This window comes from Panthera onca, chromosome C2 (assembly GCF_046562875.1).
Source record: "Panthera onca isolate mPanOnc1 chromosome C2, mPanOnc1 haplotype 2, whole genome shotgun sequence".
Lineage (NCBI taxonomy): Eukaryota > Metazoa > Chordata > Mammalia > Carnivora > Felidae > Panthera > Panthera onca.
This window is the reverse complement of record NC_138347.1, coordinates 41,233,469-41,253,126: the sequence shown is the minus strand read 5'-3', so window position 1 is coordinate 41,253,126 and position 19,658 is coordinate 41,233,469. Positions and strand designations below refer to the sequence as shown.

Here is a 19,658-nt window from a genome sequence, read left to right as displayed (position 1 = left end):
TTTAGAATCAAAGACACGATAATAAACATCGTGCATTTTCTGGAGAGACTCCTCTGTATAACTTCTCGTGAACTTCTGGCAATAAGTGATATTGGTGAGATGTTGGAAAACATGGCGCAAAACAAGTAAATGTCACAATTTTTTAAAAAGTAAATTCATATAACTGATAATAAACTTGACATGATAAAAATATTTTATTAACACTTAGAAAAGTAAGACATGAGCATTACGAACGAGTATACACTCCGAGAACATGTGATTCTAAAGTAATTTTTTCTTTTTTATTCATGTTATTAGACTGATTGATCAAGGTAACACAATATGCATAATATATTCGAATTTTGCATCAATATTATACAAAAACACGGACTCCCTTTTTCTAAGTGTAAATAATTCTTTTTTTGAGAGAGAGAGAGAGAAACCACAAGTGGGGGAGGGGGAGAGAGAACGGAGTACAGAAGATCTGAAGTGAGCTCTGCACAGAAAGCAGAGTCCCACTGGGGCTTAAACTCACAACTGGGAAATGACCGGAGCTGAAGGCAGATACTTAACTAATTGAGCCACCTAGGCAGCCCCCTAAGTGTAGATAATTCTCATATCTGTTCTCATCCTGTAAAACAGAGAACTATCCTTGTTACAGACGAGTTCACTGAAGCTCAGAGAAATCAAATAAATTTACCAATTTCACACCGTGGATGATTTCGTTTGAAACAAAGACACACAAGATGGAAAATAAATGCTGGCTTAACGTAGTATAGTTAAGTAAATTCATAGATGACATAAATTTTCACCCTTAGAGTACTGAGTCAGCTGAACTCAGATTTATTTAGTCTGAGAACATCGTCTCTTTAGCAAAGCAAAAAATTACCAAATTTCTTCTCAATGTGTGTTCTGTTTTGTGGTTTATGATTTAGAAATAGAAATTATATATTCTCTACATGTATTACTATATTTTAGTTACGTAGAAAATAGAAATGATCCCTCCCTCCAGACACATAGAATATCCTTTTTTTAAAGCTATATACACCAGAATTAATCAAGTCTTTTTGCACTAATTATCGAGGTCACATAGATCATTTGTCACCACAGAGACGGGAATTTCTGATTCTGGAACTTAGTCCCTTTCAGGTGACAAAAAGTGACATACTTTTTTTAAATTATTTTTTTAATGTTTATTTTTGAGAGAGAGAGAGAGAGAGCATGCGAGCAGGGGAGGGACAGAGAGAGAGGGAGACACAGAATCCAAAGCAGGCTCCAGGCTCTGAGCTGTCAGTACAGAGCCCAATGTGGGGCTTGAGCTCATAAGCTGTGAGATCATGACCTGAGCCAAAGTCAGATGCTTAACCAACTGAGCCACCCAGGCACCCCAAAGTAACATATTTTTAAGCAGTCTTTCTTCACAAACTTTCCATGTCTGTAGGAGAATCTGTTATCCTGATATTTTAGAAGTTGAAGCTGTCTGATTTCTCCTTTTTCTTCACTTCTTTTCACTCCACCAGATGAAATATCCTTTATCTTGTCAATACTTCTTTGACAATAACTCTTCAATTTGACCATTCCTCCCTACACATATTATAGAAACTCTACTTATACTAGGATAAGCAAACTAGTTGTTTGGGGAAAAAAAAAACATCTCTGTAGCTTAACAAAATAAAAGTTTATTTTCTGGCCATAGTCTAATGAAGATGGGTGGCTCTTCTGGAAATTTCTCTTTCAGGGGTAAATATAAGGAATGAAGTTTATATAATTTTATGTCTCTATCTAGAGGTCTTCAAAAACTGCTACATTGATGGGAGAGAGGAACAGTGTATGACCAAATGAAACATTTTATGATCAAGGCTAAAAATTATGTCTTTACTTATGCCAAATATTCCACTGCCCAGATATCTGCCACAAAGTCCAAGAATAATTGATATCTGGCCTGAGAAATTATAGTTGATTTTTTTTTCCATGGGGCACAGAAAAAGAAAACAAGTTTGCTGAGCACATGACATTACCATGGCCTCACTATCCCTTAGAAATATTTACTACTTCCTGTATTCCTATGGTGCTATTATTGCCAGTTTTATTTTTTAATTGACCACCTTTTTTACAGAGATATTCCGTAATAATTTATTTCCTCATTCAAACATACTGTCTGGTAACCTATTATCCGTTTATGGAGTATATGAAATAAAGCATATTATGTTGACTTACTTTAACTGTTATACCTAATTATAGACAACTGAACTTAATGCATAAGCACATTACTTAACTACCATTATAATTATAATTATGGCAATGTATAGGGGACAGCAATTGAAAATATATATAATTTGTTAAAAATTAAAAAAAAATAAAAAGTATTAAATTAAAAATAAAAACTTTGTTACAGAGGTGGTAATGATCCTTAGAATTATTTAAGCAATAAGTATGTCCATACTTAAGTTAGTATTCGGAGACAGATCAATATTAAAATTATCCAAAGTATCACAAATGCTCGTTTTGGATTTTCTGAATATTTTCATACCAAGGGAAGACTATATACAAATAGACCAAGTAGAATGTTGCCTACATAGTGTGACTTAAGATGTAAATAACTCATCTATCTACTAAATTATCCTTCTACCTAAACTAACTGCTATTAGCAGTAAAGTCTTTGTATTGAAATAAGATATTGTTTCCCAAAATCAGCTTTTTTCTTCGGAAAGTTTCGTGCATGAATTCATGACCATTCATGTTTCAATTAGCCTGTTACATAAGAATATCATGCAGAGGTGTGAGGTAAGGAAATGTGAAAAGTACAGAGAACTGAAGGGAAATCCCAAGAGCATGTGACCATCCTGTGAGACTCTGGACATCCAGGCTTGAGAGTAGTGCACTTGGTTTAGGGAAATAAAAAGTGAAGATGTAAATGCAAAGAGACATTTCGCCTAATTCAGAGCTTTTTGGTATGACTGAGATTGATAATGTGTGTGTTAAGTGAATGGCTGCATTAGCATTTCGCTTTATTTTGTTCTATAGATTTTCATTTTCCTATAAAAAGATGTATACATCACATGCACACAGCCAAAACTCCACTATGTTAACATGCTAGCCTGGCTTGCTGAAAAAAGCAAGTCCATGGCAAAGGTCATACATTAATGGTTTATTGTGGGGAGGGAGCAGGGGAAGAGAGAATGAAAAGGGCAGCAATGGAAGTGAGACAGGGAAGAAGGAAAATGCAAATACTGGGAATTGTCATTGCTGAGAAATCACAGCTGGCTTCTCAGTCACTAGGAGATTCCTGAGAGGCCATAGACAACCACCTATTCCAGAAAGAGTCTATCCATGAAGCGAAAGGGTCAAAAATTGATTGGCTGACTTCTCTCTCTCTCTCTCTCTCTCTTTGAGGTAGAGCACACAAGAGCAGGGGAGGGGTGGAGAGGGAGAGAATCCCAAGCAGGCTCTGCACTCTCAGTGCAAGGCCCACCATGGGGCTTGATCTCCCAAGAACCTTGAGATCATGACCTGAGCCAAGAGCTTAACCGACTGAGTCTGCCAGGTGCTCTATGACTTTTTCTCTTTTAAGTCTTTCGTTGGGTCGAAGTTGGCCACTTTTCTGAGTTGTGTTATTTCTAAGATGACCAGAACCTGTAATGTGTCCAGTATCTCAACCACAGACACTGCAGCTGCCATCAACCCACCTCAGAGTGAGCAGAGGAGGAAATGCTACCCTCCTAGTTTTGGAAGGTAAGCAAAAAGGGTGAGCTGGAAAATAAGGTGACTGTGATGGCAGCCATGGCTTTCCAACCACTGGAAGAGTGGGCTTGGTACCTGGGGCCTCTCAGGGAAAAACAAAAAAAAATCTGTTGGACAACAATCCTCTATGGATTTCTTCGATTTCTCCCTCATTTTGGTCTTTGGATCAAAGACATGTTTGAGTAATATACATGCTTTGGAAACTAATGTCTCCCTAGAGATACAGACTCCAGGGTATTCGAGGGTAGTAAGTTGCTTTTTCCACTCTGGGAACATTTCGTTACATTCCAAGGTAAGAAATAATCTGTTTTTTTTCTTTTCTTTTTGTTTTGAAGAGGAAGATGAGCAGATATGCCAGTAGCCATATAAAATCTTCCCATCTTCTAACCATAACATTTTTCATCTGTGGTGCAACGTGTTGCATGTGCCCCTAAAACATCTGGCCCTCCTGGAATTGCCCTGTGGGAACGTGGCCATGAAGAACTAATGCAAGGTATTACTCTGGCTGAACCTTTTCTTCAGTAAGTAATAAGTTGTCTGTGACTTTGACCCAGGGTGTTTGTGTTCTTTTGTCGGTATGTGCATATGAATCCATAGCAGGATTGCTTACTAGTTTGCAGTCAGGGTAAAATCTTAGACCCTTAATAGCTCCTAACTCGACAAGAACCAGAGAAGCAACAAAGACCTTGGGGAAATCAGGCTGATGTATAAACTTAGACCAATACAGTTAAACTATGGGTCCTACTGTATTAATATATGGCACATTATAATTAAGATTAAAAGAAAAATCTTGAGTTCATACACTCATTTTACAATTTTTGTAATCACTTTGTGTTCACTTGGGTCTTTTTTTTCATGATTCCATCTTCTGTTACTTCATTAGGGGTCTCACTTATTCAATACTTATTTATCAAATATTTACTTTACTTTTGAAATTTGTTTTAAATGTTTACTTAAATTCCAGTTAGTTAACATATAGTGTAGGGGCGTCTGGATGGCTCAGTTGACTGAGTGTTCAACTCCTGATTTCAGCTCAGGCCAAGATCCCAGGTTTGTGGGATCAAGTCCCTCATTGGGCTCCTCGCTGAGGAGCTCCTCCTAGAGCCTGCTTAAGATTCCCATTCTGTCCTTCTACCTCTCTCTCCTGCTTGTGCTCTCTCTCTAAAACAAATAATCAAAAAGCATATAGTAAAACATTAATTTCAGGTGTAAAGTCTAATGATTCATCACTTACATATAATACCCAGCGCTCATCACAGCAAGTGCCCTCTTTAATGCCCATCACCCGTTTAGCCCATCCCCCTGCCCACCCTCCCTCCAGAAACCCTCAGTTTGTTCTTTATAGTTGAGAGTTGGATTTACGGTTTGCCTCTTCCCCCATCCATGTTCATCTGTTTTGTTCCTTACATTTAAGAAACAAATATTTTCTTTAAAGATCCATGCTCTGCCTTGTGTTTTTAAAAATTGGAACACAAAAGAAACTAACAGGTATCAGTGTATAGACTGTGCATGGCATTATTCTCTTTGTTCCATATAAGAATCATTTGATTCTTAAGACTCCCATAGTAGAATTATTATTAGCTGCATTTTAAGGAGGAAAAAAAGAGAAAAATAGGAATTAAGCAGATTGTCCAAGGTCACACAGCCAGCAAAGGAAAATGTCTTACTGTGAACACAAGACTGCTTAGATTTAAATCTTTACACTTTTAAAAATTTTAATTCTGTCTCATTATCTTAAAATTAACAGGAGCTAATGAGATGTTTCTACAAATATCTACAATACATTTAAATGTACATTTATTTTGGGAGATTCTGAAGTCTCAAAATTGACACCTCTTCTCACTCTTAACACTCTCCATGGGCTTCTCATCAACATGGACAACTGCATTTGTCATCCATCAGCCAATGACCTCCTCATGTGCACATTCAGTCCAAAACTCGTTTTCTAAACCTATGTATTTGATCTGTTTAAAACCCTGTGAAAAGCTCATAAGGTAAAAACCAAACCCTTAAAAAGAGTCTCTAATATTGTAAAAGGTCTTGTACTTGTCTACCTCTTTCTAGTTTCTTTCTAGCTATCCTTACAATTTTCTCACCCTTACTTTTCAAAATCTTGTGAATTTCTTTAATTGTTAGGTTTATTTTTTATTATTTGAGAAAGCCAGAGACAGCACAAGTGGGGGAGGGGCAGAGAGAGAGAGGGAGAGAGAGAACATCCCAAGCAGGCTCCACACCATAAGCACAGAGCCCGACATGAGCCTCAAACCCGTGAACTGTGAGGTCGTGACCTGAGCCGAAACCACAAGTCAGACACTCAACCAAGTGAGCCACTCAGGCACCTCAAAATCTTGTGGATTTCTAAACTGTGTTGTGTTGCCTTCTGATACAATCACTCTGATCAATTCACTCTGCCTACACTATCCACCACTATCAACCGCACATGCTCTCTCTCTCTCTCTCTCTCTCTCTCACACACACACACACACACACACAGACACACACACCTTCAGATGCTTAAATCTTATCTTCAGACTTGAATTTCAAGATCATATTGTCGTAGGATCTCCCCCAGATCCACCCAAGACTAGACCAGATCTTATTGTTGTGCAGCATAGTAGTATCAGTAGTTTTCTTTTTTTCAGAGTACTAGCTGTTTGTAACTGAGCATGGTTGTTTCATGATTGCCATACTACAATGTAAGCTCAGGAGAGTGAGACTTTATCTTTTCTGTTAATTCTTATATCCCTTACACTTATCACAGTCTAGACACATGAAATAGTGCTTGAATGAATGAATGAATGAGCGAGCAAATGGTTAAAATAGGGAAAGAATGATATAACATGCAATAAGATTTCAAAGGTGAGAGATTCACTCACTCCTCACTTCACTACTTAGAGAATGTTTTATCGAAAATGTGACAATTGAAATGTATCTTTAAAAGATATGGGGAATTTTGAAGACAGAGATGGGTGAAGTACATTGCAGTTTGATCAAAGTGGTTTAGCAAGGACTAAAAGTATTGCATCAAAGTAGTGAATGATAAGTTTAGGAGTTATTACCGGATGCACACCATTTATTCTCCTCCCTTTAGAGTAATATTGAAAAGCTAATCTTAGGAAGAGAAGAAATAATAACTCTGTTGTTTAGCAACTGAGTTGAAGATGACAGTCACTAAATTAAGATTAATGCATCTGCTACTAATTTAGAAATAGTTCTTTATTAAAATGATATTCAGGGGCGCCTGGGTGGCGCAGTCGGTTAAGCGTCCGACTTCAGCCAGGTCACGATCTCGCGGTCCGTGAGTTCGAGCCCCAGGTCCGGCTCTGTGCTGACAGCTCAGAGCCTGGAGCCTGTTTCACATTCTGTGTCTCCCTCTCTCTCTGCCCCTCCCCCGTTCATGCTCTGTCTCTCTCTGTCCCAAAAATAAATAAAAAACGTCGAAAAAAAAATGATATTCAGCTATTAAAAACCATGAACAAGAAAACATAGAATATATGAATTGAAATAGATTCAGAGATCATTTAGCACTACTCTTTAAATGAACAGATGAGGATGTGGTCTAGCTTGATGAACGGACATGCATGAATTAGCAAAATGGGTGAGTAATAAAGACAGGATTAGAACTCAGGTCTCCCCATTGTCAGCCTAATACATTGGGGATAAAAAGCCCTGCAAGAAAAACACTTGCCAGTGGTAAGTTCATATCATACTTAGCAATAGTCATCAATAAAAATAACTGCCTACTATAACAAAAAAGTAATTAATAAGTCTCAAAACATTATGTTGAACAATAGAGTCCAAACACAAAAGTATATAGACTGTATTATTCCCTTTATGAGAAGTTCTAAAACAACAAAAACAAATCTATAATGATGAAAATGAAAGTAGTTGTGTATAGAGTTAGGCAAGGGGGATTTAATTGAGAGAGAAAGTAAAGAAATATCTGGGGTATTGACATGTTATATAGTTTGATTGAGGTTGGTGTTATGTGGGTTTATATATTTATCAAAATGTGTCATACAGAAGCATCTGTGCTTTTAAAGGAAAGTAAATCATACCTCAATAAAAACCCCCTATTGCCATAATCATATTATACACAATTCCATTTAAATAAAGGCTAAAAGTCGGGGCACCTGGGTGGCTCAGTGGGTTAAGCATCTGACTCTTGATTTCAGCTCAGGTCATGATCTCACGCTTTGTGGGTTGGAGCCCCACGTTGGGCTCTGCACTGACAGTGCGGAGCCTGCTTGGGATTTTCTCTCTCTCCCTCTCTCTGCTCCTCTCCCACTCGGTCTCTCTCTCTCTCTCTCTCTCTCTCTCTCAAAAATAACTAAACATTTAAAAAATTTTTAAAATAGGGGCGCCTGGGTGGCTCAGTTGGTTGAGCGTCCGACTTCGGCTCAGGTCATGATCTTGTGGTCTGTGAGTTCAAGCCCCCCATCGGGTTCTGTGCTGACAGCTCAGAACCTGGAGCCTGCTTCGGATTCTGTGTCTCCCTCTCTCTGCCCCACCCCCGCTCATGTTCTGTCTCTCTCTCTCTCTGTCAAAAATAAATAAACATTAAAACAAAATTGTTTTTAAATACAGGCTAAAAGAAAAACTGATTGCCTGATTGTGCTAGCTGGGCAAATATTTAGATAGATAGATAGATAGATAGATAGATAATAGATAGATAATTGATATATGTGTAGTTAAGATATATGCATAGATACAATAATCATCTCTGTACTTCCAGTTTGTATTGTAGCCTAATACAAGCAATGACCCATTTTGAGAAATAGGTTATTAACTACTAAAATTATAAAAAAGGATAAGAAACCTAAGATTTACTTTATAATCCTGTTTGGACCTACTTTTTTGTTTTGATAGGTTTTCACATGTGTGATAAAGGATAGGCAAATGAAACAGAATTTTCCTTTGTACTACCATGGGTGCACTACCATATATATATATTTTATTCCATTGAAAAAAATCTCATCAAAATGCCAGTGTAGATTTCTAGACTTCTCTGAAAATCTCCTTTCGCTCCAAATATGTTGTTGGGCGTACTTCTTCCCTGATTCTATCAACTGTATTCACCAGCTCCCAAGTGCATAATCGAGATAGAGGAGATATAACAAGAAAAGAGACAGGCATCTCTTCACCATTTGTGAGCGTAATGAACCCCTTCATCTGATCTTATTATAATTGCGCCACCTCTGGCACTGGTCTTTGGATCTGCCCCCAGTTATGCCAACATCAATTTCTGGGCATATTGATGCATAATCTTAGCTGGCAAATCTCTACTCTTCAGGCCTTCTGTTTATTATAATATCGATGAGGTTTTCCTTTTATAGCTCCCTCTCTCTAGAGGTAAACAGATTTGGTTAAAAACAAAAGAGACTATTAATTAGCATCTTTCTAAAAAGAAGACTATTTTGTGCTGGTTTTTAATTCTCTGACGTAGATCGTTTTGTCTTCGTCTCACTGCTTCTGTTTCGTTTCTATGGCTGTTTTTATAAAACTCATGCCTGTTTACTCAGATTGTGACAAAAGATAAGCCTATTCTGTTTGTATTTTTCAAGCTCATTTTGACATTTAAGAACACGTTCTACCAGTTGAGCACGGTTCTGTCCTTTATCACACTCAGTATTAGAAATGGTATTTATCAGTTAGTAAATCACAGATGTTCAGTATGTGCATTTAACCACAAAAATGGGTGCGTCGAGATAGAATGATCGCAAAGACATCTCCAACTCAGTAAAATGATAGGTCACTCTTGCCTGAAAGAAAGAACATTTTCCTCTCTTGTGTGTGGGAGAAAAGATAATTTGTCTTTCTTACTTTGTTTAAATGAAATAGCTAGGTTAGTCTGTAGGGTTTTCTCTCTGGATCTGTAAAAGAATTTCCCAAAGGCAACAATTAAAGAACAAATTTATGTACATAAAATGACTATGTGACAGAGAATTCTGTTTATTTTAGTTATCCTTGATTTGGTTTGCCACTCTATAGATCTAATCATTTGGAGAGAGTTTAGTTATGCAGATCGATAATTGAATTTTAGAGTAGCCCAAAAGCATGTTATTGCTTTCCAAATTGCAGAAGAAAATGTACCTGATTTGCTTCTCCCAGGTAAATTTAATCAATATTCCTTTGGTCCAGCTTCAGATACTCCATCTAAAAGTAAAGAGGAAAATTCCAAAGTTCAGTAAGGAGTTTGTTCCTTGACATCAGTAAAGTAACTGCTTACTAACTTTTTCTTTCCCATTTTGAGCTTATATATGGAGAATTTACCTGCAATTTCATAAGGAAGCACATGTTTCTAACTTAATACACAACTAGAATCTGTATTTTTCAATGACAAGTACTGGACAATTAATTTGGGTGGGCTTAAATGTGCATTAATTCATTGCTCATTTTGATCCACCTTGGGGGCCAATTTGGAAAATATACCACATTAACCTACCACTCAGAGATAATTGCTGAATATATTTCAAGAGTTTGAAATCATCCCATTATGTACATTTCTACCTTCTTATTTCCATTTGGGCCAATGAAAGGTAAAATGCTAAGTAGGGTGAACTAATTATTCCAGGAGAACATTTAAAAAGATGTTTCTCTGCATTTAGTCAAGGGTTCTGCACAATGTAATAATAGATTGCTACTGATGATTTTGATTATTATAATCATGTTGAATGGCAAGGTATTTCAAAAACATTTCTGGAAAAGATTGGCTTAAAGAAAGATACAGGTAAAAATAAATCATGATTCAAAAGGTTATCCTACTAGTAAACTACTATGTGATACCTGTTTATTCAAAGGTACAAATTGTTTCTAAACCTTCAGTGATTCCTGTGATGATAAAATATGTTTGTCAGTCTTTGCCTTCTCTAGTTAATATTTTTTTTTTTTTTTTTTTTTTTTTGGGACAGAGAGAGACAGAGCATGAACGGGGGAGGGGCAGAGAGAGAGGGAGACACAGAATCGGAAACAGGCTCCAGGCTCCGAGCCATCAGCCCAGAGCCCGACGCGGGGCTCGAACTCACGGACCGCGAGATCGTGATCTGGCTGAAGTCGGACGCTTAACCGACTGCGCCACCCAGGCGCCCCAATATTTTGTTTTTATCATATTGCAATACTTAAAGCTTACACAGCATTCAATATAGATTGAAATAAGAAGTTTTTCATGGATACCTATAACTTTGCAATAGTTTCTTAGTTTTTCTTTTTAAAACAAACCAGTTCACAAACATTAAAAGGACCACAGACCCCAGGGAACTAACCAATCAAACAATTAACTTTCTCATTAACAAGTTTCACAAGGCATGTAAGTTAAAAAAACAACAGTAATAACAAATCTTTATTTCTGAAATGTTAAATCATACTGTGTTGCCTGTCATTTCAAGTTACAACCTGTCCCAAATTCACAGAATCTCAGACATGCCCTGCAAACTGAAAATAAAAATGGCCTTGAGAAAGGAAATCAGATTTCAAATGTCTGAACAATTAACATGAAACCTGAAATATAAGAATAATGCCTTATATTATTTAGAAATTTCTCTCAATCCAGTTATTTTTAAGATCTCTGAATTTAAGAAGAATGCTATAGCAATAAACACTTGTCTCTAACCTTCGCTATAAGTGCATTTTAGGGTAGTTTTCAGATTTAAAAAATAGGTGTCAAGTAGGAAGGAGACTAGTCTAAGCAGTTGGCTGCTGAGCAGATGGGCAAAAGGAGGGTAGGGGTAGCTGGAAACAAGAACCTGAAATCCAGGATAAATTTGGCTAGCAAGTGATGACATAATTGCAGGAAAAATCTAGATGGAGTAAATAGGCAGCAAAAAAAAAAAAATGCAAGTTATCTTATATGATTGCAAGTCAAAAAGAAGAATCATGTAAGCAGAAGTATCTAGGGAAAAACCCTCAAATTTCTTATTAAATGAAGGTAGTTGAAATTAAGAGAACAGCTAATGTTCAATTTTAAATATTTATTGATTGTTTTCTATGTAACAAATTGGTAATGACGGTGAATATATTAGAGTTTCTGTCCTAAAAATATCTCACAATCTAGCTGATACTCACATCTGTATGTTTCTTTAAAATTCAGCATAGGGGTTTAGTTCTGCTGGTTCTTGATGGCTGACCAGGTTAATTAGAAACAATCACCTTATTGAAGAGAGTGAGAAAACTTGACATTACTATATATATATATATACACACACACACACACACACACACACACACACACATATATATATATATATACATATATATACACTTGAATAAAAATACATATTATAAATATAAATATATATATATATATATATATATATATATATACTTGAAAAAAATGTACTTGGAGAATTTAAAAGGCAAGGGAAAATAATAAGGCCAAGATTCAGAGGAACACAGAAAATCAGAGATGTGAATCCAGCATTTGTGGCTAATTTTCCCTTAAAATGTCTTTGAATTTCAGAAAAAAAGGTATTTGGGAGGGTGGTGAGTTCAGAGCTCACCAAGTAGAGAGTAATAACTACCTGCTCTGGGATGGGACTGTTAAGACCTATATTCTAAAAATGAACTGAGGAAGAAAGGTCCTTGCGGAAATGTATCTCAGCTTCAAGTGATTATTTCAGATCTCAAATTCTTTCTCCATTAAAAATGGCTAAGATAAATACTAGATGTAAAATAGTTACAAACAATAGAGTTATCAGACACAATCTTTGGCTACTCCTGAGATATTCAAGGAAATGAGAAGATTGGAAATTTTAGCAGCAAATTGGAAATTACAAAATGAAAGAAATGGAAATCAGAACTGAAAAATATAATAGACAGAGCTGAAGAGAAAATTAATAAACTGACATAAGCAAAGAGAGAAAAGATCCAGAATGAAGCAAGGAAAAATAAAAGAGAAAATACAAAACAGAAAGCTGGAGACATAGAGAATAGAGAAGAAGAAATCTATATAAAAACGGAATCTCGAAAGGAACTAGGAGACAGTGGAATACAAATATTATTCAAACAAATAATGGCTAAGCATTTTCCAAACTGATGAAAGACATCAAACCCTGGATTTAAAAAATGAGACAAGTTTCAAGCAGGATAAACAAAAAGAAAGCTTCATTCATGCATATCATAGTAAAATTGCTGAGAACTGAGGCACCTGGATGGCTCAGTTGGTTAAGCGTCCAACTCTTGATTTCAACTCAGGTCATGATCTCGCAGTTCATGAGTTCAAGCCCCACGATGGCCTCAGTGCTGACAGTGCAGAACCTGCTTGGGATTCTCTCTCTTCCTCTCTCTCGGCCCCTCCCCTGCTGTCTCTCTCTCTCTCGCTAGCTCGCTCGCTCCTCTCTCTGTCTCTCTTTCTTTCAAAATAAATAAACTTTTAAAAAATTGCTGAGAACCACAATTAATTTTGCTGAGGAAAAAATATGTTTATGCCCCAATAGAATAAACTCAAATTACATGAGAAAAATTCAAAAAATAATAAAAATAATTTCAAAATTATAGTCAGAAATGTTCACACACCTTTCACAGTTACTGATAGAGCAAAATAGTTAAAGAAGGGCTATATTATAATGTGTTCATATGACTAGCACTCATGCCAACAATTATTTAGTGAAGGGAATATCCTAGATAAATGTTTGATAGCTATCAGGGACTGATTAAAACTTGGACAAGGACCATTAAGGACTATATGTGTGTGTGTGTTTCATTTTTATTTCACTATTACATCAGTTTCTATCATCTACTTTTCTATATATCACAATTTCTATTTCTATTTTTGTTCATTTTCCTTGCCAATGTAATACTACACTCATCTATGGTAGCTGTCATCTAAAAACCTCTCACTTTCTCCATAGTCCTCATCTTCAAAAAATTGTAATCAAGGACTACAATTAACTTCTTCACTATGAGTGCACTTGTTAACCCTTTGTTTTTTGGTATAGGTCCTTCCCACTCTACTAGAAATCTTTCCTCAAAAATTCCCATTGACCTAAAACACTAAATATTTTCCTTCAGTTGCCTCCTGCTGAATAAATCCACAGCATTTGTCATGATAGGTCATTCCAAAGATATCTGTTGGCTGTCCTAACATCGAACTATCCCATTTATCTTGCAATCCTCTTAGTCTCTCTTCCCTTACTCATATGTATGCATCTTTTCCCTCCATCTTTCTATTATGCTAATTCCTAAGAATCTGCCCACAGCCATTTTTATGTTCACTTTCTTGCTTTGGAATCTTGGCTAAGTCCACAGCTTCAGCTACCATCTCCAAATCAGTCACTTCCAAATCTTTCCTAAGAAACAGCTGAATTTCTAACTGTATGTTATTTCTACACTGAATTCAGTAAGTCTAAAATTAAATGATCTGTCCCTGGAGTACCTGGACAGCTCAGTTGATTAAGTGTCCAACTCTTGAGCTCTGTTCAGGCCATGATCCCAGGGTCATGGGATGGAGCCTGGAGTGGAGCCCTTAGTGAGTTTAGTGTTTAGCATGAAGCTAAGATCCTCTCTCTCTCCCCCTTTGCCCCTCTGTCCCTATCCCCCACTTGCACACTCTCTCTCCAAAACAAATTATCTATTACCATCTTTTACATAATTCTCAGGGGTCTTATATTCCTCTTAATGTACTTTTTTTTGCAGTCACTGTAACTAAAAATCCCTGAATTACTCTTGTTTTTCCTCTTCCTTGTCTTTAATTATACATAAATCATTATATATATTGAAGCTACATATGTATGTGTATATATGAATGTATATATATAATATTATATATGGTTTTTTGCATGCATTTCTTCTTCCTTAACCCCCTTTTTACCATTTTAGTGAAAATAATCATTACCACTTGAGGCCATCATTAGTATTTTTGAAATATTTTCAGTCTTCCTTGCTTCCAGTTACATGGTAGGAATGCCTTTCCCTGCATTCCCGGAAAGTAGGCCATGCAATGTGATTTCCCTTGGTCAGTTAAGTATGGAGAGAAGTGTTATGTGAAAATTCTGGATGGAAGCTCTTCAGGCATTGCATGTTTTACCCTGCTGCTACTCTTTCCCTACTGCAATGATAATGGAGAGCAACAGTGATAAGAAGAACCTGCTGATATGTGCTGGTTAAGTTGTATAAGTGAGAAACTTTTAAAGACCCTGAGATCTGGGACTATATATATATGCAACATATATATATATATATATATATATATATATATATATATATATGTGTGTGTGTGTGTGTGTGTGTGTGTGTGTATACTTTTGACCAAAGTATACTTTTGACCAAAAACTTTTCATCTAAACTTTGTCTTTTAAATGAAATTTTTCACATTATGAAAAATACATTCTTCTTACAGAGTATTAAAGAAAAAGAGAATACTACAATTAGCATGGTGAACATAGTGCATTGTACACAATTGTCCAATCACTATGTAGTATACCTGAAACTAACATCGTATGTCAACTATACTTCAAGAAAATTTCAATGTGCATATGGCAATACTTTTTTTATTAATTTGCTCTTCCTCAGTCAAATAAATGGTTTGAGCTTTCCCCCAAGAATATAAAAATGCAAAAATGGTTTAAATACAGAATTCAATCAAATTATGTATAAAGAATAACTGAACAAATTACCTAATTTATATATTCCAAAAGACGAAAATAGTTCAATTGCTCAAAATTTACCTTTGAGTTTATAGAACAGATTAATTCTTTCCCCATTGTTCAAGGAGATGCTTCTGTTAATGGGATCCCTGTAACTCCAGGGGAATTTACTGATTTGTTAGCAGCAGATATGTAAACCACAGGCCTTTTACTGGGGAACGTGAGCATGGGGGTGTACAATCTATGGTTAAGTCTTCTGTGGGTTCCTTTATTGACTTTTAGTTTTGAATGGAGTAACCTATCTGTTGAATAATGGTATAGTCAAGAGGGAGTAATGTCAGTTAGGGAAGGCAGGGGGATGAGTTGGCACACTTTGATTTTGGTATGGGATTGTTGCTTGTAGGCTTTCACTAAATATGCCTTTTTCTCTATCCCAAAGCACATCTTCACTCAATTTTCAGCAGTCACTATGTATGTCAAATTCCAATTTCTTGATTATTGTATCCTCATTCATCACCCCCTTTCTTTGTGTTACCTTCAGAAGTTTCCCTCAGCTAGTGCTTTAGTTTGTAAACAATTAATAATGATATGCCAATGTTATTTATCTTTTAGTTCTCCCTCACCACCTTTCAGTGATATGACTTGGTTTTCCAAACATATCTCTGGCTTTATTTTTGGCTTAAAACTTAGCTAGATCCCTTTGCTCTTGTCCTATCTTTGACAGAAACTTTCGTTAATTTTTTTTTTCTCCACTCAAGGTCTGGGCAAATATGAATCATTTTTCAATTTCTAACATTCTAGATCACAAGACACACTTTGTGACTTATAATTTTGAATTGTAGCTGATTCCTTATGAAGTGAGCACAACTTTTGCAAGTAACAAAATTCAGATGTTCAATAAAAACAGCTTTATTTTCTATAACAATCTATATTTCAAGTCCAAAGTTGGTTATAAAAATTAATCTAGTTACTTTTAGATGTATTCATTATTTCGGGATTCAACCAATATTTTTCACTGATCCCCCTCCTTCTTTTCCCCAGAGTGCCATTCAAATTCCTCCTGGCTTATGTATCAAGCATGAATCTGGAAAAGGTAAAACCACATGATTTAGAGTTTGTTCATTCTGGTATCTGTTGAGGTTAACAATCCCATCACTGTCTTGAATGTGTCATCGGGGTGACTTAACGATAGTACCACATTGATATCTTCTAGAACCTGACAACCAAACAAGTTTTGAAACAGCTTCTGCCCTTCATGATCTCTGGAAGTTTATCCTCAAACTTCTATGCCTTTCTCAAGGCAAGAGAAAATAGGACTGCTTTCTCACAATACTCCGGCGGCATGTGACTCTTTGTAGGAACATCTCTCCCATATGTCTCCGGAGGTTTTTATATGTATAATTTATCCTATCACCAGACTGCTGGTGTAGAGGAAAATCTAACAGTCTGATGTCACAAGGGCTCAAATGAAAACTGTTTATGAGTTTCTTCCTCCTTCAGATTTACCCCAAGACATCTGCCTTCTTCACATCCTTTCTCTGGAACTAGTTCCTTCTCAAAACCTGCCTCTCTAAGCCTTTCTCTTCTGATCATGGGATCTTTATGAAATTCATGGGAAAACTGGCACCTACATCTGTATTCATTATTCCCAAATCTGTATTTAATCTATACATATTCTGTCCTTCTTACTTCAAAATATTTTGTAACTAAAAAAAAATCTCTGACAAATCAAATATTTTCAAATTATTATCTGAGTTTCAGGTGACAATTTTTTGAGCTCAAAAATCAAGAACTTTTTCTCCGTTGTGCCACTGTTCAACTTCTGTTTTTTGGACCCATGTTCCTAGACTCACATAACTGCATCCTGAAATGGGAAGACAAGATGGGAGCAAAACAGAATTCCAGTAATAAAAACACATTGATGAATATGAAAATATCACACCAATGTGCTCGTTTCATTAAGGATACACTTGTTCTGTACTTGTTCTTGAAAAAATTGTCTTTTTGTTTTTGGTGGGTGTGAAAATAGACAGTAAAATTTTAAGATACTTTTCTTTCGTTATCTTTCGCCACAAATCCCATCATTGGCTTGTAAGTATCCTGATGTCTCTGCCAATTGAAAATACCTCTCATCACACTGACAGTACCTTCCAGCTACTGCCCTGGTTCCTTCCTTTCATTGCCAGACTTCTCTAAGGAATCTTCAACACTTGGAGTTCATGTCTTTACTGCCTTTACTTTTTTAAACAAAATATTCAACCTAAAAGCAATGTGAAATAACCAAAATGTTTACCAATGCAAAATTTAAAACTCCAAAATGGCCTATGAAGTCCTGTGTGGCCTGCTTACTATCTATCTCTCTAGTTATATCTCATCACCTTTCCTCTTGTGTTAAATGTCGAGTCACATACCCTTTTTCACTTTGTAAAGTTCCTTCTACCCTGGCCTTTGCACATCCAATTTTCTCAGCCCCCAATGCTCTTCTTTCCACTTCTCTGATGTAAAAACTTGATGAATTAGCACTCACTAACTGAAGCTTTTCTGATATATGATCTCTTACACTTGATCTTAGCCAAAAGATGGAGAAGCAATCTAATGTATGATCTCTGAAAACCTCATGCTGTCTTTAATAGCACTATCATAGTGTTGATTTTACAGGCATTAGTAATTATTTGATTAACATCTAGGTCTCTTACTATACCAAAACCATGCATGTTAGGTTCCCTATTCCTAGAAATTGGTCTGTTCGTTGGTTTATAATAGACACTCAATAAATATGTGTTGAAAGAAAGAATAAATCTTTCTTTTTTAGGAACTTCTTTGAGGAGCATTCCCTGACAGAGAAGAGACTATTCAGTGAATCACAGACATTGTTCCTCTTTCATATTATAAGACTGTATTTTTTTATGTCAACTAGATACTAAGTATCTAAAAATTGCAGGATCACAATCACTACTATTTTATTATCCTTTGTAATATTCTGAGTAAATTCTCAGTGATTGCCCTGACGAAATTCATAGGGCAGTAATAGGATAGTTGTCATTTGAATTTGTATATTTCTATGTCCTTCCCTCCTCAAAATATTATATATTTAAGGCAAAAATTTAAGCCTTAAGCCTAATGGGCAGTATCAGTTCTCTTCAATTTAGCCCAAATTGACACACCCTCCAGAACAATGGAAAATATTATTACAGTCCTCTCTGATAAATAATTTATGTTAATTTTATATTAAAATAAACAGATACATTGTGCAACAGTTGCCCAAGATCTTATGATAAAATAATAGTCTTTAAGAACCATGTAAAGTTCTATATATGATTATCTCATCATTTATTTGACCTCCCTTGTTGAATATTTAGATTATTTACCAGTTTGTATTAATATTAATGATGGTTTGAGTCAATTTACACGTATGTGTAGTAAGTGCATTGAATAACCAGTATTCACAGAGTGTAATAAAAAGCAGCTGCATTGTGTTTTCTCCCACTCTCCCTCTAAAACCCCATTTAAGGTTTTTTAAATCATTTTTAAGTAAGAGAAAGTCTTATTACAACTTTAAATCACTGAATGCAATCTCAATTCAGCAATTAAATGAATTTAGCCTCAGGTAATAATAGAAACTTTGAACTTCTTTCAAAGACGAATATTCTCAACTTTTTCAGATCTTGTTCGACAGATGGAACACCAGACTTCAGGAATGAAAGATGATTGGCGTTTTTGTTTCTTCTGAAAGTCCTCCTTCTCTGAGCTACTGAATGTTTTCCATTGTTTGCTTATTTGTTTGTTTTGTTTTGTTCTGTTTGTTTCTTTTCTGGGGTTGCAGTAGAAAAAGAAAAAAAAAGAGGTAAGGAAATCAAGACATTTTAACTTGCTTGGAATTTTTATAAGCTAGCTTGGTACTCTCAAGACCTGACAGATGTTTAAAGTCTATGCTTTTGTGAATATGTTTCTAAATTTACCAGAGGCCACCACTGAGCAAGTTCTACTGCATTTTGCATAATGTGCCTCTCTGTTGTCTCTAATTTCTTATTAACCCCTGTGAATATGGCCAGCTCCCCTCCAGCTTCCAAAAGGTGAGGTCTCATTACCCATTAAAGAGACATTACTCACTATTTTGGCCCTTAATAGTTCTTTCTTTCTCTTGGCCCATTTATGGATCATAGCAAAAACTCAAGCATTTCTTATTTAAACAAATTCTAATACTGTAGGCCTATTATAAGGCAGTAGCACCTCTCTCTATTTCGCCAAAATAGCCACTACACCCCTCATCCTCTAAATCTCCTGGACCATAGTCATTCATCGTATTCCACTAATGACAGAGATACAATATTAAGCTCTCTCTGTGGTGCCACTGGTGTT

The 19,658-nt window shown here is 36.0% G+C and overlaps 1 protein-coding gene across 3 annotated transcripts in view; it reads right to left on the bottom strand.

Annotated features, from left to right (window-relative positions):
• Positions 1-9,692: 9,692 nt before the first annotated feature.
• The window catches only part of CSNK2A2IP (casein kinase 2 subunit alpha' interacting protein), a 517,960-nt gene continuing 507,994 nt past the window's right edge, over positions 9,693-19,658 (bottom strand). For 2 of the 3 annotated variants that reach the window (XR_013557872.2, XR_013557874.2), the window contains one exon: positions 18,649-19,110. The gene's annotated coding sequence lies outside the window, so the exon portion shown is untranslated. Of the gene's footprint in view, positions 9,877-18,648; positions 19,111-19,658 lie in introns of those variants that run through there. The other variant, XR_013557875.2, reaches the window with a different exon arrangement.